The sequence below is a fragment of the Equus quagga genome, chromosome 16 (genome assembly GCF_021613505.1).
Source record: "Equus quagga isolate Etosha38 chromosome 16, UCLA_HA_Equagga_1.0, whole genome shotgun sequence".
NCBI classification, from domain to species: domain Eukaryota; kingdom Metazoa; phylum Chordata; class Mammalia; order Perissodactyla; family Equidae; genus Equus; species Equus quagga.
The window spans coordinates 13138522-13164658 of NC_060282.1; positions in this window are offsets into that span (position 1 = coordinate 13138522).

Sequence of the window (26137 nt, forward strand, 5' to 3'; positions counted from 1 at the left end):
GACTGGAGTTCAAAATTCTGGGATAAAAGAAGCAACCAGTTTCAAACACTGACCATTTTAAATGCTTGTTGTTTGTACTTTGTTAGTTCTATTAAGAAATGTGTATTATTAGAGTTGTTGTTAACCTCTCCTTATAGGCTGGCAGGAGAGCATATCAAAATTACCTCAACCAAGATTTTCTTACCCTTAATAAATAGTCAAGGAGAAATAAAACATGTTTTCAGATAAAAACCAGAAAGTTTCTTGATCATAGATGATCATAGAAATAACAATTAGAAGAGAGATATTTCGACTAGAAAAAGGGTGAATTCAGAAGTAAACCATGGAATTCAAGAAACAATGCCCAAACTGGCAGTAATCAATAAATGTAATTAAAAAATCAATTGTGTAGGTCAGGGCCATGGCTCCTAGGCCTTGGGCTTCCCCCTGAAGCATGAGCCTGCTAGCTTGCAGTTGCCTGCACTGCCAGGGCTGCAGAAGGCACACACCAGGCCTGGAAGTGTACAGTCTTATGATCTCACGCATTTGCAGCCCCAACACGAGAAGCACTCGGATGCAGGCTGGAGGCATGCCAATTGTGGGTGACTGCACCTGTGGGGGTAGTTTGCCATCAGTCCAACCGCACCTGGGGAGGAAGAACCAGCAGCTCGCCGTCCCTCTCCCTCCACCACCATTTCGGACACACTGCAGGGAGTTGTTTTGGGGTTCCCACTAACTTCCAGGAAGGACATGTGCCCCTCTCTGACCCCAGCTCCATGGACACCTGTCCTTGGCAAGGTGACCTTTCTCCCATAACCTGCTGTGACTGGAGGTCTCTAGGAATGGCAGAGGAGGGACGTAGAGATGAGGAGGGACCTTGGGTGGGTTGAGGAGTGGTCTCAGGAGGCAGTGCATCTGGGGAAGGCCCTGCAGGAGCTCACCCAGAATAGTACTAGAGTGGTATGACAGTTAATGAAGCCAAAGAGAAATCTAAAAAGTCATCAGAAGGAACTTGCTTGATTAGAGATAGTTCACATTCAGACTACCTATTAAAATATCACAACATCAATGGACCTGCTAATATCAAATGTAATACCAAGATGGGAAATTCAGATTGGACTCTCATCACATGTGTCAAGTCCAAGTTTAAACAATTTAACAGCGTGGTGTGCCTCATCTACTGCCGTGTTCAGATGTGCAAGGATAAGTGGATGAGCTGGAAGCACTCTACACATCGGCACCATCTCTGCAGCATCCCTTAGACTCACTGTATTAGTAGCTTGGGCTGCCATAACAAAATCCCATAGGCAAGGTGGCTTAAACAACAGGAACCTATCTTTCTGTCAGTTCTGGGGGCTGGAAAGTCCAAGAGCAAGGTCTGGCAGAGTTCAGTTTCTGGTGAGAATTCTCTTTCTGCTTTGTAGATACTTACTTTCTCCCTGAGTCCTCACATGGAGAGAGAGAGCTGTGGGGGGACCTCTCTTTCTCTCTGAAGTCTTCTTATAAGGCCACAGTCCTATCAGATTGGGGCTCCACTCCTATGACCTCATTTAACCTTAATAACCTCCTAAAGACTCTATCTCCAAATGTAGTTACGTTGGGGGTTAGAGTTTCAACTTATGGATTTAGGTTAGGACACATTTTAGTCCATAGCACTCACCGTTAACAAATGTACATTTACCATCTGTGGACTTCCTTTATCTGCAAGACCAACAGGTTACTTGGAAGAATATAAATTCCAGGTCAAAGTGCTTCTTTATTTCTAAACATGCCTCATGTAGTGTGTCTCTGAATAGAGCTGTGTAGAAGAGAACCAAAACTTGAGTGACTGCGCTGAATTCTTTCCAACAACAGCTGAAGTCAATCTAATTTAAGCACATGAAGTGGTGACTAGGTGCTTAACTTGCCCCAAAGATTTTCACCAGAATGATGTTTCCCTTCTTAAGGCAGCCCCTAATACAGGCTGTAGGAGCTCATTATCAGAATTGCTTGCCTTTCCCAGGCTTCTTTCCATTTGATGAAATGTCCTAGCACTGGCAGTAGATAGAGAGCTCCTCATTGGAACACTGAAGAAGTGGAAGGAACCGAGTCAACACATGCCTAACTTCAATTTTATGTGCTTGGTGATCAGGGTCTAATTCAGATCATTTTATATTTTGCATTCTTGTGTACATAGGAATTTTGTTAAACAAATCATGCTTGTATTTATCCCTCATTTTATCCAATTAACAAAATCAACCAAATAAGACGACCATGAAACCTGTATTTTTTGTCTTTTTACTACGGTAATGAACTCACTCCTGTGCATGACTACTATAATAATGCACTTAAAGGGAGCCCTGCTTCAGAGTTACTTCATACCAGTGCAACTAAAAGACTTTCTCTTTTCCTTCAAGGCTAAAGACAAGAATGTCATACCGTCCAGTTGCAGCTCAATCCCAATTAAGAAAACCCATGTAATATTGACACTGGACTCTGTTGAAGTAGGTGTGTCCCAACCTGTTGCCATTGATTTTTTGGAAACAACTTTAGAAACTTCCAAGTTGTCCTTGAATTCTTCAGCCATGGACATCAGCAGTTGTCTCCCTTCTACCATGAAGAATACTTCACTTAATTTCCTTCCAGATGCAGAGTGATACCTGCCTGATTTTCAAATGTTTATTTACTGATGTTATTATTTTAGTAGAATATATTAAATTTTAAAAGCTGACTTTAAAAAATCAATTACATAAATACTCTCATATTTTGTGGGTTTAAGAAAAAGGAATTCTTTTCAGCAGAAAGTCTTTTCACCAGAAAGACTAAAATTAACATGACTGACAACTCCAAGTTTTGGTAAACACGTTGAGCAGTTACACTGCTGGTAGATGTATAAATTTGTACAAGAATTTGGGAAATCTTTTAGCAGTAATTCCTAAAGTTGAACAAATGCATAACCGATGATCCAATGTATCAGTTAGTGATTTTCACATAATTCTAAAAGTAGAAAACTACCAAAAACTATTGTGTCATACAGCAACAAGCATTATTTGTGGCTCATATAAGTGCAGGACAGCTGGGTTTTGGTTGACCTAGGTTTGGGATCGGATGGACTTATCTCCAGACCATGGATAGAGGTCAACACCAGGCTCCCCAGGGTATGTTCTATTCATAGCCCCAAATGGACAAGCAGAAACAGTTTACGTCTCTTAAGGCCTCAGCTCAGAACTGGTAATTGACGCTTCCACTCACATTCTGTTGCCAAAGTAAGGTATACGGCCAAGCCTAACATCAATAGAGGAAAGAAATATATCTTTGCAAAGCATATTCTTTGCATGAAGATTTTGAAGACAGTTCAATAGAAATACAAATGCACAAAGAAAAAAAAAGTAAGTAAGAAAATAGAAAAGAGAATACAAAAGCTGTAGAACAAGATAAAATGGTTTAACATATGAGTAATTCCCAGAAGAAGAGAGAGAGCAGGGAAAAACTAAATATGTGAGGACATAACAGCCAAGAATTTTCCAAAATAGTAAAAGATCACAAATGACATCCAAGATTCCCAGAGAACAGCAAGCAAGACCATTTTCTAGAAATATAAATTTCCAAAATTGACTCAAGAAGAAAAGAAAACCATAAATATCCTAGTGACCACTAAAGAAATCAATGATTAATTTAAAAGTTCTCCAAATGAGAACACTAGATTGGTTACAAGTGAGTTCACACACACACACACCCATGCAAGAATTGCAACAATTAGATAATTCTAATCTCATATCCTTATTTGTGTCACCAATATAACTTAGTTATCAAACAAGTAAAAGAAAGAGTGAACAAGGTCAATATAGGAGAATTTCACTGTAATGATAGATATAATGATATAAAAAAATCAATGAAAATATATATTTCCCAGGACTTGAAGAATGGCTTAATATTAAAACATTTATTGACAAACTAATAAAGAAAGAGAAAGTATAATAATCTACATAGATAACAAAATATCCTTTGGTGAAATTCAGAGCCCATTCATGATTTTTTAAAGCTCTTAAAAATTTAGAAATAAAAGGAGAATTGCTTTACTTGACAAAGAATATACTCCAAAACTCTACAGCACAGGTAATATTTAACAGTGAAACATCAGAACTACCTAGAATGCCAGAAAGTAAATGAGTATTTCTATTATCCTGATTTTTAGTCAATTTAACTTCTAAGTCAGTCTAGACAGTGAAAAAAGTCATAGTATTATAAAAGAAGAAATGAAGAAACAAAACTGATTTACATGTAAATAATAATGTTTATGTAAAACATCTAGGTTACATGCACTTTTAGAATTCAGAATGTTTAGCATACTTTCTATATTGATTATTAATAAACAAAATGCAATTATATTTTTAAATACCAGCCACAGACAGTTCAAAAATAAAATATATATAATATATACTATTATAAAAGCACCAAAAAATATCAAGACCCTATCTGTAGATAGCAAGAAATACTGTAAACATGTCATTTGCTCTTAATTGATTTGTAAATAAAGCTCAAGATCAATTTTTCTGCAGAATTTGATATGTTATCTTTAAAATCTACATAGAAGAGCCATGATGGCCATTAACATAATTTTGAAAATAACAAGTTTGGGGGAATTTTCCTCAATGATATCAAAATTGACTGTAAAGCTATAGTAAGTGTATCAATGTGATATGCCTCAAGGTAGTCAATTAGATTGAAGTAGACCCTATAAACAGATACATGTCTATGAGAAAATCTGATTCACAGCAGCATATACCACCGTACGATCAAGGCAGAATGGAATACCAATAAAAGTATAATATAACATACAGCTAAAGTGGTACTTAATGGTAAATTTAAAGCCTAAAGACATTTATTTATAAACTAGAAGGAATACATATAAATAATGAGGATTTAAATCCAATATTTATTCAATTGGGTAAACAGAGTAAATTTAAAGGAAATTTAAGAAATATAGGAATATAATAAAATGGCAAAAATGCGTTGAATAGAAAAAAAGGAAACAATAAAATAGCATCTATCTGCTATGTTTGGGGTGCTAATTGTTTTCAATTATTTTTAACTTTCTACTCATGTTTCCTGACTGTTCCATAGGAGACTTTTACAAATAAGAGGTACATGAGTTAGAAAGGAAAAGACAAAAACTGTCCTAAACTGAAGATAATGCAACTGTTAGCTTAAAACAAATATAAGAAAATGTGTAAATTGTTAGAAATCATAAGAAATATCAAGGAGTTTTCTAAGTATATGATAGTCATGTAAAAAAGCAATAGCATTCCTATTTACCAACATAACTGATTGGGAACAAAACCAAGAAATGACTAGTACGAAATATGGAAATCTACAAATCAGTAAGATAAAAACAAAGAAATAGAACAATGTGCAAAGGATATGAGCCAGATACAGACAACAAATCTAAGCACAGAACAAACGTATGAAAATGTCCTCAACTTCAGTAGTAATCATATTACTTCCAATTAATATAAGATATTTTATACCAGTTAGAATGACAATATTTTAAAAGTGTTAAAAGAGCAGATATTTGTAAGGATGTCACCGTGTGGAACTCTTCCATCTTTGGTGGGAGTGAAAAATGATGTCACTAGTCTGGAAACAATACTATAATATCCGGTGAAGTTGAGGATGTGTGTCACGCGACCCAGGAATTTCTCTCCTATGTGTGCAACCTGGAGAAGCTCACCACAAGCGCACAGGGACCCAGGTTTAAGAATGTGTGTTGTTCCCACAACTAGAAGGACCTGCAACTAAGATATACAACTATGTATCAGGAGGGTTTGGGAAATAAAGCAGGAAAAAAAAATGCATGTGTGTTGTAGCAGTGTTCGTAATAACACAAGTTGAAAACAACCTAAATTGTCTTTAACGTGATACCATTAATAGCGCTATTATAAATTGTGGTATTTTCACAGAATGGAATACAATACAGCAGTTAACACAAACAAAACAGAACTACCTGTATTTGCAGGCTGTATTTCAAAAACAATGTTCATCCAAAACAAAGCAAAAGCAAACTGAAGAATAATATGTACCATATGATACAATGTAAATACAGTTTAAAACATGCAACATAACTTCAGATATGTAAGGTCAGTATTAAAAAAATTCACAGGAATGAGAAACACAAAATTGAGGATAATGATGCACTCTGTTCAGTTGGAGAAGGCATGAAGGAGAGAATATCCTGGGAATCCAAGTACATCTGCTATGTTTTATAACTTTAAGAAAATTAAACAAATATGGCAAAATATTAAAATTTTTGATGCTGGCTCCACAGATATTATTTTATTATTTTATGTAATTCTATGCTTGTATGAACTATATTATAATGAAAGTGTTTTTCAAAAAGCAACGAGAACTGTGTTAGCCAAAAGAAATAGGTTAGCTATTTCAATCTTGTCCCAAATCCACAAATTTTCAATATTCTGAAAAAATTTGTTTAGCAACTGAGAGTTTTTCCCAAGTGTAATATAGCAAACTATTGTGAGCTGCAAACTCCTGAAACCAAATTTCTAGGTCCAAAAGAAATCTGTGTCCAGCAAAATGTTGAATTCCTATTTCTGGAATTAAGTGCATTTTGAGGCACTCAAAAAGGAAGTGATTTAAAAAATTATCTGGATAACTATTTTTTTTTAAGATTTTATTTTTTTTTCCTTTTTCTCCCCAAAGCCCCCCATACATAGTTGTATATTCTTCGTTGTGGGTCCTTCTAGCTGTGGCATGTGGGATGCTGCCTCAGCATGGTTTAATGTGCAGTGCCATGTCCGGGCCCAGGATTCGAACCAATGAAACACCGGGCTGCCTGCAGCGGAGCGCGCGAACTTAACCATTCGGCCACGGGGCCAGCCCCTAGATAACTATTTTTTTAAACCATTTTTTTTTTAGCAAAGCTTTGCTTTATTTTCAAATGAATTCTAACCCAAACTCCTATATAGAAAGTATATGTAAATGGATCTACTCTGCTTCACTAAATCCTCTCCTGGCTAAAAAGAACCAAAGGTCCTCAGAGAAATGGCTGATTTCAGTCTGAGACAGGGAACATACCAGATGAGCCTGGGACACCTTGTGCCAGAATAAAGAGGCTCTAATGGTGTCACATCAAAAGGACACAGGGGACTATTTGAAGGAGCTCTCACTGGCCTAAGATGGGACATTTGGGAATCAAAAAGAATAATGACTTCATGGGGCCAGCCCGGTGGCACAGTGGTTAAGTTCACACGTTCCGATTTGGCAGCCTGAGGTTCACTGGTTGGGATCCCAGGTGCAGACATGGCACCGCTTGGCAAGCCATGCTGTGGTAGGCGTCCCCCATAGAAAGTAGAGGAAGATGGGCATGGATGTTAGCTCAGGGCTAATCTTCCTCAAAAAAAAAAAAAAAGAAGAATGACTTCAATGCATTAAAACACATCAAATACATCATAATCTACAAGTTGCAAATGATACTAAAAACCAACACAAACACAAAACAAAATCAACAATCCTCAGTAGTGACCACAGAAAGCTGCTTGAGCATAAACACTACTCTGAAAATTCATAAGTAATGGGAAAGATTCAAGCAAACAAACAAAACCAAGAGACCCAGATGCCTGCCTCCTTGTATGGTTCTTCTGTCCTGATAGGCTATGGTTTGAAAATCACTGATACAGACCATCGTTCTGTAGGGAACTTACAGCTCCTCTAAGAAAGGTCTAGCAAAGGGCTGCTCACACTGTCAGTCTCTGTCAGTTCTGGGAGATGGGGACAGGAGAGTGGTCCTATCCCCATGCTTTTGAGCCACCCATTAAATTTTTAAGAGCATTACCTTTAAGAATACTTTTCCTCAAGGAAAACTGAAGTTTGGTTTCCTACAGGTTTTATCCATCGGGTCCTTTTCTCCACCAGGCATTGGAAACAAAGATCCTAACCCTCTTCAACACGACCATCTTCTAGATGTAAGCAGGCAGCTCTCAGGTCTCCACCTGTCAGATCCAGATTACACACCTCCCCTCCGGTCCCTTCCTTTAACTTTTGACCATATGACATAGTTTTGTTCCCTCCCCATCTGGGTCTTCCATTTTATCTTTCCCTCTTTTATATTATGCATTTATAAGGAGGAGACTCCCTCCATGTGGAACATGACCAGTGCAGCATAATGAGGAATTGTTAATACTTGTTAATATATCCCATGTGATCATTGGGTTATATAATATATAAATATATAATAAGTTCACAAAGAAGAAGCCCTGTGCATAACTTTCTGGGTCAGAAATCTGGTGCTATTCAGTAATCACCATACAGTTTAAAAAGTTACCGATAAAAAGGAAGAGTGCTTTCACCCTCGGGGACTCATCATGGGTACATTTTCCATACATTGCAAGAGGATAAAAACCCGATGTTTGGAATGGGCATTTGTTTTCCTTCATGCCATGCAATTTGTGCCTGAAAGTTAATGCTATGTGAGAGATGCTGAAAATGTAGCCATTTTCTACACTCCCTGAAAATAATTTGGCAGGCTCCTAGTGAAGTAATTACAGTACTCTATTGACTTCATGAAAAACTGCTTTGTTGTATTTTATTATTAGTTTTTACGTGGATAAATAGGAAACAGGAACAATATGTAATTGGGCTAATTGTAAGGTGGCTGAATATTCTCATTTGGGGGAACCTGTCTGCTTTAGGTCAGTTTTAGAAGATGGCTCATGCCCTACAAAGCTTTTCAAAACAATGGAAGGAATTATGTTGTTTGGTTCCTCAATTTATGCTACACTCAGGAGAGATGAGATCCTTTAGGTCTGAGAAGGAAGGGGGTTTTGAGAATAAGGGCCTCTCGTAAAGGTGAAGTTTCATACATGCTAGCTATTAGGTTTATTATTCTTTTTACGGCATAAATACAGCTCACCAGAAAAGGACCATTTTAGATATATTCTGAATCATAATAGATTGTGCCCACACTATCTTTTACACAATCTTTCTGATACTTTTAAGCGCTTAAAATGATTATTTGATGCTGTTTAAGCATTGTGTTTTTCTAAAATAACCACTGCCGTAGGTGGTTGGAGATGAGAAAAAAGGGGCTTGGGAAATACAGAGCAATGGCAGAAAAAGGAGCAAATAAAGCATTTTGAAGGACTGAAGAATGAGAGGCTATAGTGTCGGAGGACAAGCAGAAATACGAATGCTTCATTCATTCATCAGGTTTTACAATTCAATGAATACTATGAGCTGAATACTCATATGAAGCCTGTGCAAAGTGTAGGATCTAATAATGAGTAAGTTTGGTTTTGCCTTTCATTCAGTTTACAAACTAATGGGGAAGACAGACATTGAACAAATAAATTATATATAAGACATTAATTAATTGCTGTTGTTATACATGATGCGAATGAACTTTAGATTTCCAATGAGAACAAAAGCATAGGTTTTAATCTAACCTAGGGTAGAAAGTGACACCAATCTTCTTTAGGGCGATAAGGGTTAAACAGAGAAGAGGGGCTAACCAGGAGAAAGGGCAGGAGTGTGCAAAGGGAGGTTTCTCCAGCCAGAAAGAAAAGCACGTGTGAAAGCCCTGAGACCAGCTTGGCAGATTCGGGAAAGGGTGCCCAGAACAGAGGGGAACCTATAAAAGAGACATAAAGCGAGGCCTCAGGGACAGGCAGGACCAGATCACTCGGGGCTGGGCAGGTCACATTAGGCATTGCCCTAAAAACGACACTCACTGAAGCTTTTTAAGTGAATAACACTGTTACACATCTTCATGTTTAAAATATCATTTTGGCTATTATAGATTGAAAAGAGCGGAGATTTGTTTGTGTGTTAATAGTCTGTCTGTGGAGTGACCTTGGGCAAGTATCTTCAGGTATCTGAGTCTTGGTAATATGCACTGGCAAAATCAAAGGAAGAAATTAAATAGTTTTGAAGACATTATGGTTCTTTAAGTCTGTGACCTGAATTGCCCTGACATTCTTACTTTGTTCCTATGCTTTGGCAAATTTGACTTCCTTTAACTGTTAGCAATAACTCCTACACCAGCTCTTAAGATAATTTGTGGTTTGAGAACCATGTCTCAAAAGCATGAATGTCAATTGCAGTTATGAATTGAAAAAGAGGGTGCAAAATTATCATTTATGCAGATGATGCGATTGTCTCTCTAGAAACTCTAAGCATCATTTAAAAAACAATAAGGACTAAAAAGAGCTCAGAAAGAAGGCTAGGTTTAATTAAATCTTCAAATAATGAAGAAGTTTTCTACACACCAGCAATAGCCAGGCAGAAAACAGAAAAGGCAACTTGTAATAACAAAATACATCTGCAGTGGGTTGAATGGTGGCCCCTCAAAAGATACGTCCACCCAGAACCTGTGAATGTGAACTTATTTAGAAAAAGTGTCTTTGTAGATAGATCTTGAGATGAGTTTACCCTGGATTACGTGGGTAGGCCCTAAATCGAGTGACTAGTGTCCTTATGAGAGACAGAAGAGGAGAAGAGAAGACATGACAGAGAAGAAAGGAGGCCATGTGAGACAGAGAGAGAGAGATTGGAGTGGTACGGCTTAAACCGAGGAATGCCTGGAGCCACCAGAAGCTGGAAGAGGTGAGGAAAACTTCTCTCCTGGAGACTTTGGAGGGACTGAATGAAATAATGTGCAGCCAAAACTATTCTCTCCCCAAACCCTGATGCAAAGGGCCCTGGGTTACAGGATTGTTAACGTAGGCTCAAATAAAGAAACTCACTTTCCAAATACGAGGCCGGTCTTTAATCGCCATTGTATAGCCCTCGACATTGGAACTCTTGGCCTCTCCTCACTGCAGTTCAAACCATTTCATTTTGTATCAGGACTTGTGAGAGGGGAGAGACTATCTATTGCCAAAACTGAACAGCACCTGTTGTGTGCGTGTATATATGTACAAAGAAAGAAACAGAGAATTTAGAGTCGGAAGCCTTGCTGTGGAGTCCTGCCTCTGCTGCTTTTTTGCTGCATTCCTGGCAACATTTGCCTTGTCTCCTTAAGCCTCAGGTTGCTCATTATGAAATCGAGTTAATATTCACTTCAATTTATTTTATAAAGTTAGTTTTGAAGATCAAGGGAATTCATGAAACTGAACATGCTTTAGTCAACTATGAAATGTTAGGAAGCATCAACTAGTATTAGCTAGCATTTAGTTTTTAGCAGAACTTCAATTATTGTTGGTCAAATACATGTAACTTAAAATAATAAATACCCGTAAGGGTGGCTTTGGGAAAAGTTTGGAATCACTGACCTCAGTGTTTTTGTGTGAGAGTTGTGTTGGATCCGTGCTTCTCCAGCTGGCTGACCACTAAAGTCATCAGGGGAGCTCTGGAGAACCACCCCCAGGAAAATCCAATCCTAACTTCTTGGAAAGGGGATTACCCATAGGTGTTTTTAATAGCTCCCCTGTGGCACTAGCGTGATAGCGCCAGCATTGAGAAGCAGCATGCTATGATCACAAAGGCCTCTGAAACTCTCAAGTTCAAGATTGCCTTGGCTTTTCACTATTACTGTCATTCCTGTCCTTTCTGAATTGGTATTATGAAATTGTCTTGACGAAATTCCAAAATCACCTAAAAAAAGTAAATAAATGTAATGATCCTGAATGCTCCAACTTAGGTGATCTTAAGCACCCAGATATTCTCAAATACCTAGATGTTTGTCACTGAGATTGACAAGAACTCTAACTGTATGGATTTTGTTTCCATTTTTCATCTGAAAGAAGGGAAAGAGTGAAACAAATAGCACCTCTTAAGTTTCAGAAATTTCTCAAAACATTTAACAGGTGCTATGATGCACAATCTCGAAACTTCCCTATAGGCAGTATTAGACTCCATTTATAAAGGACTGAGGCTGAGGGAAACTTGGGAAATTTAGCCAGATAACTCAGTCAATAGGTCATTGAATCAAGAGTCAAGTTGAGCATCGCCTGCTCCAAAGAATGTGCTTGTTTATTTCCCACCATGCTAGTTTTCTGTAGTGGTACTGCAAGATTTTTCATCCATAAAGAGAGTCTAGAAGTTATTCTGGGAACAAGAGAAACTGATCAGGTGAATAAACTCTAGTTTATTAGGGACGTTACAACAAGCTTAGCATTCATTTATCCATTTCTTTGTAACTTATATTTTACTTTCCTTCAAAAACTATGGTCCCCTTCTATATCTTCATCTCGGGATGTTTTTGAAAGAACTACAAGCATATGATTGTATTGGCATTGTAGTGTTTTGGGATGATCACAGACTCTGTTTAAATTAACCATTTCTCCAAGATGGCCCCCAATGATCCCTGCCTACTGCCCTTGTGTAATATTTTCTCACAATAATGAATAGGGCTGATCTGCATAACCAATAGGATATTATAGAAATTATAGTATGTGAATTCCAATGCTGGGTCACAAAACGCTTTGTGGCTTCCTTCTTCTTTTCTTTCTTGGATCACTTGCTTTGTGGAGAAATCACCAGCTCTATGATGAGGATTTTCAAGTATCCCTGCTGAGAGGTCCATGTGGTGAAGAACTGAGGTCTCCTTCTGGAGGTCAACACCTACTTGTCAGCCATGAGAGTGAGCCATCCTGGAAATGGATCCTCCATCCACAGCTGAGCCTTCAAATGACTACACTTCCAGTGGACACTTTGACTGACCCCTCTTGAGAGACTGAGCGAAGACTACCAAGCTAAGCCATTTTTGAATTCCTGAACCAGACGATGAGAAAATAAGTACTCATTGTTAGCCACTTAGTTTTGGGATAATTTATTATGCTTTAATTGATAATTAACATAACTTCCTTCCTTCTCTCCTCCTCTCTTTTCTTCCCTTCTCTCCTTCCTTTTCTTCTCTTTTGTCTTTTCTCTTTCCCTCCTTTTGTCTCTTTTCTTCTCCTCTTTTCCTCCTCTTTCCCTTCTTCCCTCTCCTCCTCCCTCTCTCCTCTCAATTTTCCTTCAACACCTCTTTGTTTTGTCCTCCCAACCTTCCTCCCTCTCTTCTTTTCTCTTCCTAACCTCCCCTCCTCCCTGTCACAAAATTACAATGGGTGCTTACTTCACACCAGCTGCCCCAGAGCTATGGAAATAAAAAAACACAGTCCTGCCCTCAAAGGATTTAGTTCTTATTGGGTTGTGGACACAATAACGGATAATGACAATGCCGTTTTGTATCTTGTATAATGAATTCAGGAAGGTGGAGCACAGGGAGGAAGACTCTCATTTCCTCTGGAGGAGTCAGCACAGGTTCATCAGAGGTATTGAGAGGGAGGGCGAAGCTATCCAGGAAGGGCTTGTTCAACCAAAGGTGAAAACATTTACAAAGATCATGAGGGCATGAAAGAGAAGGACCAACTCAGGGAACTGCTAGGAATTCCAGTTTTGCCAAAGCACAAGTTATTGATGATACAATGAAAGATTCAATCATCATTTAATCCAGAACTACACAATAAGGATGGTGATATCATAAAAGGTTTAGACTTGAACTAGTCACATGAAGTTCTCTGAGCCTGGGGTTCTTCACCTAGAAAGCAGGAGCACAGTACCCACCGCATAAAGTTGTATGATGACTTCAGCAAACACCTGATAGGACGCCTGACATACAGCAAATGCTCAGTTAGTGTTTCCCTTCCTCTGTAATATACCTTTAAAATTTTAGATCTCAAATTGTCCTCTAATTTCTAGGCTCTGTTACAGTGATCTGAGAGAATAAAACTCTATGAGAGGTAGGATAGTAAAGCCTCAAGACTTATTTCTCCTTCAGTACATATTGAAATGTTTTCCTCCCTTTTAGTGGTCACCACTTGAGCCACGAGGTGGAAGAGCTCCTTGTAGCATTTGACTTTGAGGAGAAAAGGACTTGAAGATGGGAGAGAAAGAAACAACTTTTCTGAGAAGTCTTTGCTAAAAGGGCTTCCCTTTTGAGCACAGCGATCCTGGATCTTACTGCAATTTAGTGCATGCAGAATGTTCATGCTGAAAGCATTTCCTCTGGATAGTAATGCCCCTGAGAGGAGTGAATTCCAGGTCAGTGCATCCCTTCTTTATTAGAATTCACTGAAGTTGCATTTGGAGTCCGCCTTTTGAACTTTTTGGAAGAGGAGGTGTTGCGTGAATATGAGCAATTCTTAGGTTTTCTATATGAGATACCTATTTGTGCAGAAGAGTTTATATGTGTGTCTCATCTTTTCTTCAGATGCTGTTCCCAATTCTCATTTGCAAATATTTTTGCTCCAGTTTTTTCCAGGTCTGTCTTCTCCATCTTATGTCTGCTTAAGATTTTAGTTTTCTGGCTGTCAGCCACTCAGTCTCATTTGAAAGGAATCTAAAAACTAACTCTGTACATTTCCCAATCAGGTGCAGAGTTAATGTGCTGAGTTTTCCTTAGATTGTGTTTGTTTTTCTCGTATCCCTTGTGGGTGAGGACATATGGAAAATCTTAGCTGAGGTTCTCATTTTGGGTTTCAGGGGGACCGGGCTGTGACATTGTCACCTTGCTGGTTGCCAGGCTTGATTCAGCTGATTGGCTGGCTGGAGGAGAGGCGTGGGGAGCAGAGTTGCATCCTTTCAGCACTGATGCACATAATATGAACCAAGGGCTCATAGATTGTTGGAAGGAAAAGCAATATTAAAGATAATTATGAGCAAACCCCTCATGGTAGACATAAGAAAATTATGACCCAGGACATTGGATAGCCTCATCCAAAATCTTACCTAGAAAGAAGCAGAAAGAGAACAAAATTCTTGGTTATTTTGACTTCTATTTTGGAACCATATTCTTTGTAAGTCTGCAAAACAATGTGGTTTGGTAGAAAGAAAATGGATTTTGAAGTTAGGCAGACATGACTTTGAATCCTAGCTCTGCTCCTTTCTGGGGATGTGACCTTGTTGACAGGGTTGTTGCATGAATTGCAGATAATTTGTGTACAACACCTCACACATTATAGACCCTCAATAAAAGTTAGTTTGACCATTGACCAGGGGAGGAATGTCTGGAGAAGAATTCTGTGAGCTACACACTGCCAAACCAATACGAGGCATGGTAATCCATTTTGTTAATTGATTGACAGAGTTGTGTCTAGAAACCTTATAAACACTTGCTGGCAGTTCTTCCTGTGAGTGCTGATTTTTCTTTCCAAATTGAAAGGGATTCATTGCTTGCCTACCCTGCAGTTATATTTAAAAGAAAAAACCAAAGTGAACATGTAAGTTCCTTGCACTATCTTCAGAGAGAAAGATCCTGAAACCTGAACAGGACCAACACTTCTTTTTCCCTTCAGAGGGAGTGCAGGCTAAAGCCAAACTTTTTGGGATAAGACCAACTTCTTGGGGTATCTGGATACCATGTAGTTCTCCCCATAAACAACACAGCCTAGGAATATGAATTCTTCTTGCCCTTTATCCTCCTCTACAAATCATAAGAAACAACCTTTGCATAGGAGCTGATAGCTAATGAAGTACTTTAACGTTTATAGGCTCAATTTTAATTCTCAAAATAATCTCATTAAGTAGACAGGGGAAAGGCGATTATCTTTCCCATCTTACAAGTAAGAAAATTCCTGAGTAAGCATCTGCATTATTAGAGTACTTCATTGATCCTTGTGCATATTCTTGAGTATTGTGTGTTATATTGTCATGCATGTGAACCCCAATATTTGCTAATGATCTGAGTCCTACCAACATTTGCCCCATCTCCAGCATCCATCCCTTCACCTCCCAATTCACACAGTAACCGTGATGAACTCCTTGCAGTTGACTTCAAATCACTCTGCAGCTGGGCTGTGGTGTGGGTGAAACTCATTGCTATATGTCAAAATGCTTATTGGCTAGCCTGCAGTGAGATCCTAATAAGCATTACCTTTTGTTACTGTGTTTACATTCCCTCAATCTAGAAAATCTGTTTGACCTTCCATGCCTAGCTAACTCTCACACATCCTTCAAGGCATTCCATGTGCCACCTCTTTTTGTGAAACATTTAATTTCTCCATTAAACCGAGTTATCTGGCTTGTGTGTTTTCACACTATTCTTTCATCACTGCAATCCTTGCACTTGTTACACTGTTTTGTAATTGTCTGTTATCACTTCCATCTCCTGGATTCTAATACAGACGTGTCTTATTCTGCGTCTTGTTCAGGTTCATATGCTTGTGTCTTTTTCACATCTCTACACTTGTGATGAGTCTTAGGGAATCCTTAACAAGAATTCTTTGGCTTGAATCGAACTATCTTCTCGCCAACTGAACTGGAAACTCAATGAAAAAAGAAGCTGTGTCTTGGTTCCTTTACACTCCCTGCAGCTCATCTAGTGCAAAGCCTTGGTTTCCTGGGCATTTGATGTTTCCCAGTTTTCAAGTCCTAAATTAACTTTCTATTACAGGAACCCTCAAGATGCAGGCAGCCCCATGTTCTACAGGGCCTTTGGGTTGCTTTTCTCAGGCATAGAAGTCATGGGCCATATCTTGGTATCTTCTCATAAGAGAATCCAAAATGCCTCCCGTTTCTTTCCCACTGAGAGTCAGAAAGTTCCCAGGGTCTGTGTTGTCTCTTCTTGGCTTCTTTGACAAGGAGAAAGCATATGCCTGAGGCTCCTGCTGGCCAAGCACCACCTCTCGGTCTTGTCACCATGTGAGTCACTTGCCTTCCCCTGCAGGAGATTAATTAGCCGTGAAGTCAGCCTCTACCTAGGCTCCCTGATTTGAGTTCAGTCATGGTATTTTGGGACTAACTGGAGACAATGCAATTGATTCAGAACATATGTGGACTTCTCAGGAAATCCTCTGTAGAAGTCATCAATAATAATAATTAAGAAACTCTCTGCTTGCAGGCTGACATAAATATAATTACGTGGGTGATTTCAGCTTTAAACACGAATGTGCTTCCTGTTCGGGATCCCAAAACAATCTGTGAGCCATCCATCTAATTATTTCTTGTAAAAGATGTCAGGAATAATGAAACGCTTCAAACAGGTTTACGAAGGGACTTGGACTTCACAAAATGTGCAGAGTAAATGCATGTTTACATATTTTCTCTCCCCAGAACCTAGCAAAAGGAACCAAAAGTGACGAAAGGATAAAAAAGAAATAAAAGGAAAACACCATTAATCCTGAGCCCAAAGAACGAGTACCTCCAGATTAATAACTTGAACAAGATTTTCCAGATACATACTGTTTGAATCAAACAGAAAAAGAACATCACTTGCTAAAATCAGACATTAGGAAAATTTGCTTTTGCTAAAAGGCAAAGTTGACTTCTAGCTCACCATTATTTAACTTTGTTCTAGAAAGGAGCAATCAATAACACTTGTCAAGATGAAGAAATAACTTCAAAGATTGGAAAGAAGACAAAAGCGTCATGTGAAATGATTGTACACTTAGAAGAGAAAAATGAAAATCTGTTTTTAAAAATTAGAAACAGAATTTTCAAGGGACTGATATATTATAAATAATTTACACAGAATTTTTCTTAAAAAAGACAACAATATAAATGTTTCAGTTCTCTATTGATATATGATTTTGGTAATCTATGAGTTAAATATGAATACAATAAAAATATTAACTCATTGTTTCCTTACAAGTAGGTGGAAAATTGAGAATAGACAGCAGCAGAAGGCAGCACGGTGGCAATGGAGAGAATCGAAGCCTAATCAGTATTTGGGTGTGTTACAAGATTGTAATAAATTTAAATGTTTTGTTCTGGTCCATGAATCTAGAGACAGTTGTTCAATTACATGAAATAGGGAGTTTATCAACAGGCTACATATATGTGGCAACATAGTAGATGATAAAGAAAGCATTTCAAATCAATAGAGAAGAGACTATTTAATAAGGGGTGTTTGGACAACTAATTAGTAATTTGCTTAAAAAAAAAGATTCAGCTATATCTCCAACCCCCATTTACCTAAAAGTCATTTCTGATGCATTAAGCTTTTGAATTTAAACATGACAGTCACAAGAGTATTATTAGAAAATAGGGGAAGACCTTTATAATATAGAAAATGTAACCCAAAGTCCTTGAAATAAAAAATATAAATTTTACTAGATAACAATTTGAAAGGATTTCTTTGTGGTAAAGCTATATGCAGTCAAAAAATGAACAAAAAATTAGAGAGCTGTTTGCAGCACATAAAGAGAGAGGAGTTCATTTTTATGATGTATAAACATTAAGATGTTTTAAAATTTCTTACAAATCACTGAGAAAATGACCAAAATCTCAAGTGCAAAGCTGAAAAATGGCATAAATGGGCAGTTCACATATCAAAAGAAATGTCAATAACTGCCTACATTCCAGCAGCCAGATATCACTAACATGGCTGTACCCACCCATAAGCAAACGTAGAAAATATAGTTTAATTGTCTGGTTAGAGGGAAAATAAACAGGTAGTAAACAACTCTCCAGCTTGTTCTGCAATTACTAATAAGAAACTAGTTAAAAATATTGTATGACAGCCCTAAAACTAAATAGCATATTATGTACTAAAAAGAATGAGCTAGATTGGCATGTATCGAAGAATAATCTCCAAGATGTGTTTTAACAGGACCAGAATTGTGGAGAGCACTTCTTAAATATTTGTTGAGTCAATGAGTGAATGGATGAAGGAATGAATGGATGAAAAACTGATGATTGAACAAATGAACCATCCCTATTTCCTATATGTATTAGTATTATAACCAGTGACGGGGCCTCCCAGGAATGGCTCATCTGTGACCCAATATTGTGTAGTTAAGGGATTTGAACCTGCCTTGTTAGGCTAAAAGGCAGTCATTGGAAGGTGCTTGATATTTTCGTGGCTGTGTAATTTATTGTGGCTGGAAACATTTGCCTCAGGCAGACACTGCTTCATGGAAATTTTCCTGAAATACTGACAAAACTCCTCTAAGTGTGAGGATATGTTCCAGAAAAGTTGGGCCCCTGTCAAATCACATGTAAACACGAACTAGAAAAAAAATGCAATTTTGTGGGCAAACTACAGTGACTTCTACAATGACATGAAAATATCCAATGTGAAAGGAATCACCATATACTCTAAAATGAAAAAGACAGGGTACAAAACATTATGCCCTAAATAATCATTTGTATATGAAGGATACTCTAATATTTATAAAATGTTTGTATTGTTTAGTATGATTTGGGAAGATTTGCACTATCTTATTTTTGCTTATATTTATTTTTTAACAAAAAAATAAACATATATTTGTCATGACATAAGACGAATCTTATTACATTAAGAGCAAATAATTACCTTTGTTGAAGCAATGCTGTGCATTCAGAAACCCTCCTCCAAAAAGCTTAGAGAATCAGTTTATACAACGTTGAATGCCTGCTAAGCTTCCTCCAGTCGTTACATTCTTTTGACTTCTTCCAGTGAACATGATATATTCCTCTCCAATGATCTCATGTTGAAATTGTCTATCGACACAACTAGTCCATGAGGCCTCTGAGAGCAGAATTTTACTGAATTTTCTCTGTTCAGCACTTAAATCACTACCTTCATTTTGGTCAGAATTATTACTTGTTTGTTTAAAGTATGAAAAAACTGCTTCATCTACCATGTATGCAAACCAAAACCTAAGCCTGTAAATTCCTCAAGGTTAAGAAATGGAAACCTAAGGAAAACCAATCACAAACAGCCAACTAGACTTTCCCAAATAAGGCAACCACTTAAGCTACAGCCAATCAAATAACTTCCTTGTTTTGCTTCTGTGTCCTCTTATAAAAGGTTTTCCCCTACCTTCTGTCGGTGGAGTGCTCCTAACCACTTCTAGCTTGGTGTTGCCTGATTTGAATAGATGTTTGCTCAAATAAACTTAAAAATTTTTAATGTGCCTCAGTTTATCTTTTAATAATACCTTCTTTACCCACCATCATGTCTCATTCCTTGCCCCTTTCTGCAGACCACAAGCTCGCTTCACTGTTCTGGCACAGATATTTAGTCTCCATTTTTCCAAATCCAATGGTCTGTCTAGGACTCTTCCTAAGTTGGTATGCAGGAACTCAGTTAAAGCTTTTCAAACCATTAAAACAAATTGTTACCCAGATGTTATTTCAAACACCCCTTCACCTTCTGTTTTCAGGCAGCCAGATAATTATAAAGACCTTTTATATTCCTTCAGCTCAACATGCATTGTTAAAATACATTCACGAAGAGATTTTATTTAATCTTCACGAGCACCTTTATGGTTGGCTTGGCAGATGGGGCATAATTACGCCATTTTAAGGAGATTGAGGTTCAGAAAGTTGTTGCTTGCTGCTTAACCACACAGCTAGTCGGCATCAGATTTTGGCATAGAATTAGATCTCTTGAGTCTCCTGTACCTAGCTGGATTCCTAATTTAGAGCTAGAATGGATCTTAGAGATCATATTTTAGTAATCAATGCACTCTATATTTTTTGTATACTTACTATGTCTCTGGCACTATGCTAAACTGTGTACCTGATCATTTTCAGTACTGTGGGAGATGACCATTATGAGTTACTTGCAAAAGTTCTTGAAGTTAGTAGCAGAAGTGGTATTCGAACCTAGATCTTCCAGTGCCTGGGGGAGGCTCTTTCTAATTCTGTGTCTATAATCTACAGGTTCCTCGTTACTCTTAGACACTACGGAAAGTTTCAGGTTCCACAAGGTGACCTTTTTCGGTTTCTTTTCTCTGCCACAAAGTGAAATCTGGGCTATATATTTATATAATATCTCATGTTTAAGTAGGAGATATTTCCTTTCAAAATATTATTGAGTCCGGGAGTAGACCCATACATATATGATCAAATTATTTTCTACAATGGTGCAAAAGCAATTCGATGGAGTAAGAAAAGTGTTTTGAACTGGAACATTTATATCTATGTGCAAAAAGACACTGCTTCACCACTCACACCTTATATACAAATTTATATATAAAAAAACTCTCTATATAGTTTAAAATGAATCACCCACCTAAAGGTAAAATTAAAAATTATAAAAATTCCAGGAGAAAACTTAGAAGAAAATCTTTGTGAACTTAAGCAAATAATTCTTCAATATAAGACCAAAAACACAATCCAGAAAGGAAAAAAAATTGATAAATGGAATTTCATCAAAATTAAGAACTGCTGCTCTTTTAAAGATACTGTAAGAGGATGAAAAGGGAAGCCATAGACTGGGAGAGAATTTTTGCAAAATCCCATATCTAATAAAGGACTTGAATATATAAAAAAACTTTTTGAACCTATAATAAGAAAACAAGCAGCCCAATAAAAGATGAGCAAAAGATTTGGATGGACACTTCACCTCAGAAGATATATAGGTGGCAAATAAGTACATAAAAAGTATTCAACATCATTAGTTATTAGGGAAACGCATATTAAAGCCACAATGAGATACTATTACACACCTATTGTAACAGCAAGACAAACAAAACAATCTGCCAATACCAAAGATGTGAGGATGCAGAGCAACAGAAACTCATACATTGCTGATATGAATGCAAAATGGTACATCCACTTTTGTAACCAACTTGACATTATTTATAAAGTTAGACATATACTATTCATGATCTGGCAATCCTACTCCTAGGTAAATACTAAAGTGAAATGAAAACCTACGTTTACACAAAAACCCATATCAGATGCTTATAATGGCTTTATTCCTATTGGCCTAACGGCCAACAGCTGGTGAATGGATGGAAAAACTATGGTATAACCATGGATTGGAATACTACTCAGCAACAAAAAATAAAGAACTACTGACACTCCTAACAGCATAGATAGATCTCAAATTGCATTATGCTAAATGAGAGAAGCTATATTCAAAAGGCTACATTCTGTGTAAGTCCATATCTATGGCATTCTTGCAAACGCAGAAGTATAGGGACAGAAAACAGATTCAGTGATCGCCAGTGGCTGGGAATTGATTACAAGCAGGCATGTAGAAATGGTATTCACTTGATTGTATACATATGTTAAAATTCACAGAACTGTAAAATCAATGGCGAATTTTCCTGCAGTAAATTATAGCTTGATTTTAAAAAATTGAAATATATGATTGGGTGATGTGCACATCAAATTGGGCCTTTCAAGAAAAAACAAAAAGCAAAAACAAAAACAAAAAGAAAAGAAACAGAAAAAAGAATTGAGATGGGAGACCAATAAATAATCATGAATATGGTGAGTACGGAGATCCCAGAGAGGAAAATCTACCAACCCTCGCACTCCCATCCTTGAGCCAGCCTTACAAGTCAGTCCAGAGCTTTAAAATCTATGGTGATGAGAACCTGGGGCCTCTATAGAGTATCTCTAAGGAATATTTCCAGGGGTGGAGTGAGGGTGGTGCTGGCCTTCCAGCTTTTTCCACTCAGTGTAAATACCCTTCTATCTATATGATGCTTGAGTTTCCAAGGAAAGTTTTAATAACAGAAAGCCATCCATGGCTTAAAAGTAGTTTGAAAACTACTAACCTCATCAATTCCCTCCTACTTTTAGAAAGATTTAGAGATTTATCTATATTCCCCGAGCTAGTTAGTAGCAGAGCTGGCTCTGGAATAGGAGTAGCAAACTTAGTTATATATGGACCAAATAACCTAAATGAGTGAAGAGGTCATTGTAGCAAACAGGAGTATCCATCCTTCTCAAAGGGCCTGACTGGCACCATGCAGGTGTGTAAGCCCAGAGCCACCAGATCTTTTGGTTTTTTTTGTTTGTTTGTTTCAAAAAAAGCTTGGAATCTAAATATTCTTGTGAAATCTCTTGATTTTTGTAAGTTGTTAGCCATTTCAATTTTTGTTCACATGCTGTCTTAGTAAAATAAAACCCATCTGTCTGTTCGCTGGCACTGGCTGCAAGCCCTGGTTTGTGAGCCCTGGTCTGAACTGGACTCCCATGCCCATGCTTTGTTCTTTGCATCTGATGGTCATCTACCTCACTAGGGCTGTGAGCTCCGAAACCACAGAAGTGAAATGTAGGGCTGTTCAATATCCTTGGAAGCATCTGAGTGAACACCTTCAACATGAAACCAAATGTTGGAGCTTCTGGACAGAGGAAATCCCTCACTGCATGCCCTTTCCTCAGACAAGCCCCAACGGTCCACTTCTTCCACCCGCCATCAAACAAATCCTTGCCTTACAAGGCAGCCTGGTCTTGATTGAAATGGCAAAATTCTTGCCTAGGGAGACTATAAATTGTGTTTTTTCTTTGAATGGCAGTGCCGAATTGTGTAAAGGGCACAGGCTTGGGAGTGAGACAACGACTCACTAGCTATATAATCTTGCAAGGTACTCAAAAGATGCCAAGGCCCATTTTCCTCAATTATAAAATAAGGATGGTGGTACCTAAAGGATGGAATTGTTATAAAGATTAAATTATTATATTTCAAGCACAGTGGCTGGTCACTTAGTTTTTTTGTTGTTGATATCATTATTACTTTTATTTTTACTATTATAATAAATATTGTTATAAATACTTGGGCCAGAGTCTAGACTCCACCAGTTACTAGCTGAGCAACTCTGGGCAGGTCATATAACCTCTCTGAGTCTGTTATCTCCTCTAAAACAGGGAAATGAAATACCTAGCTCCCAAAGCTCTTGCCTCTTCTTGTCAGTAATATTGTATCAAGGGGGATTAGCACAGTCTGTGGCCTACAGTAGCTCTCAATAAATAATTTTTATGAATATACCACTGTTATAGATATGTCTTTGTGAGTCTCGCTCAACAATGTCAATTATGTGCTTACAGTTTCTTTTCTGCAAGGGATCAAGCTGTGCAATCCTTTTGCAGGAAGTTAGGATGATGTCCAAGCACACATTTCCCAAATAAGAGATGTATTGGCACCATGCCTGGACATCCAACCTGCACTGGATGTCAGTGGAAGATCACTTTGGAGCATCTGTCTCTTTAATTTTGAAATGGAGCCAGTGTGTTTTTCTCTACCAAGATTCTGGGACAAATAGGAAGGCCCCTGGAGACTCCTTAATCTCTTAAAGATACTAAACTGAATCCTTGTATAGATGTTCCACTGAAATCTGAGGTTGGGATAAAGTCCATTTAAACTTTTAAAGCTCTCTGTGTGGGACTGGACAAAGCTCTTAAACATTTTATGGACCCCTAGGCTGCTACTTAAACGCAACTATGGCTCCCTAAGAGCCAGACACAGCAGTGAGTTGTGAAAACACAGCTTGATAGATTCTGTCCTTGCATTTAGCACTTAATCTGCCACAGCTACGGGTCATCTGCTGCAATGTTTCCTTACATTTCTACTTGACTTTTCATGAGACTACATCTGGTATCCCCAGTTGGAGTGTAGGGCCTCAGAAGCAAGACCACGTCTCCAATGTCATGACAATCATTAACATGTATAAGAAGGAAGAGTTAAATACCCTGTCCGTCTTCCACCTTGATTTTCCTTGCCATTCCATCAATTGAATATATTATTATTTTATTATCTTCTGCTTATAGATGAAGAAAGTCAAGCTCAGAAAAGTTAAGTGAATTTCCAGAAAACACCATTTGAGAAAGTAGCAGGGTTAAGTTTTGAATGACCTGTCTGATTTCAAAGCCAACGTTTAAGCGACATGGCAAGTCAACACTCCTTAGGATGTGTCAGGAAGAAGAATTTGTTTTTTGTAATGTCAAGGTAGCTTGGCTGTAGTTTATTATGGTCATCTGATAACTGGGATGGACCCTATTTTTTGGACTCAAGTTTGCAGTATCTTATGTTAAGGTGGTTTAATTTCTAGGATAAGCCCAAGGGGAAGTGGCCCAGCTGGTTTTTTGTAGATTTCTTTTTCATAATTTCTACAATCACTAGCATTCTGCTACCCATAGACCCATCCATGGAGGATATGAGTCTCAGGTAAATGCAACAGTAGGCCTGTCTTCAACGTACTTGTATCCTGATGTAAAATCACAGAAAAATAATTATTAATAAGGATAGATCATTATAAAGAAAAAAAGGGTATCTAAAGGAAATAGTTGAGATGGGCAAAGGCCAGCTTTCTTTTGTTGATAAGTGTAGTCAGTTGAGTACCTATATGAACCTCTAGTGTGTGTGTGCGTGTGTGTGCGTGCGCGCACGTATGTGTGCATGCATGTGCATGTGTGTATGTATGTTTTGCTACAGTCGGAGGAATTCCTTCCGACTCCCACTGCCTGTCTTGCATAAGCTCTCAGCAGCCTTAATTGTACCAAGACAGGAAGCCTCAGATTTAGCCACTAAGTCATTCATTCTGCAAATTTATAGTAACTACCTTCTGTGAGTAAGGCATTTGCCAGAGGCTAGCATTACAGAGAGAAAGGAGCCAAGGTCTCTTTCTTCAGAAGGTTTCTGGTCAATTGGGTTATTACCAGTTTGTAAAGGGTTGACTAACTGTGGGCAGAGTAATAAGATATTACAGATGGAGAGACTGAAGCATAGAGACAAGAAGAGCTCTACCATGGTCACATAGTTAACGAATCTGAGCCCAGAAGGTGAACTCCAATCACCCTCCTTCTAATCCAATGCCATTGCCATCACACCATGTTGTCTCTTAGACATTCAACAAAGATCTGTTGGAAGAATGTATGAGCTTGGCATCAGAGTTGCGAGGAGGCAGGATCGACAGGAAAGACGAGGGAAGTGAGGTCATCTAAGCTTTTGAAGCTGAGCTTTTTGGCTCCAAAACCTAATGCAACAGGAAGCTACTGGATATATATCAGGAAAGTGATGAGGTTTTTAAAGAGGATGGAGCCCCTCTTCTGTAGACAACTATAGCTTTGAACAGTATATTTTCCATATATTCCCCAATATTAAATTTTCTGAAGTGAAAATATACTTCTATTCATTTCATTAATTAAACTTCAATTTTATGCTCCCCACTCCTGAAAGAAAATTTGAGGAACTGGATAATAAACCTTTTGAGAGCTACCAAAATGCAAACATCAAGAGAATGGGGGAAATTGAAGGAGGTTAGAGGAGATAATCTTCCTAATTTCCTCTGTACTGGGCACGCATACATTTCCTGAATGAATCATTTGGCTCCTCAAAGAAAAGAGAATTGGAAGGATGTCTGCAGCCCAGAGTTGTGCCAGTTCCATGACCACCTCTTTTCATCTTGCAAGGAAAAAATGCCTTAGCACTTCATTGAGGGTGCAATGTTACTATTAAAAGAGGAACTGACAAGCCATTGAGTGAAGAGCACTGAAGAGTTGGCTCAGCTCCCACAGAGTT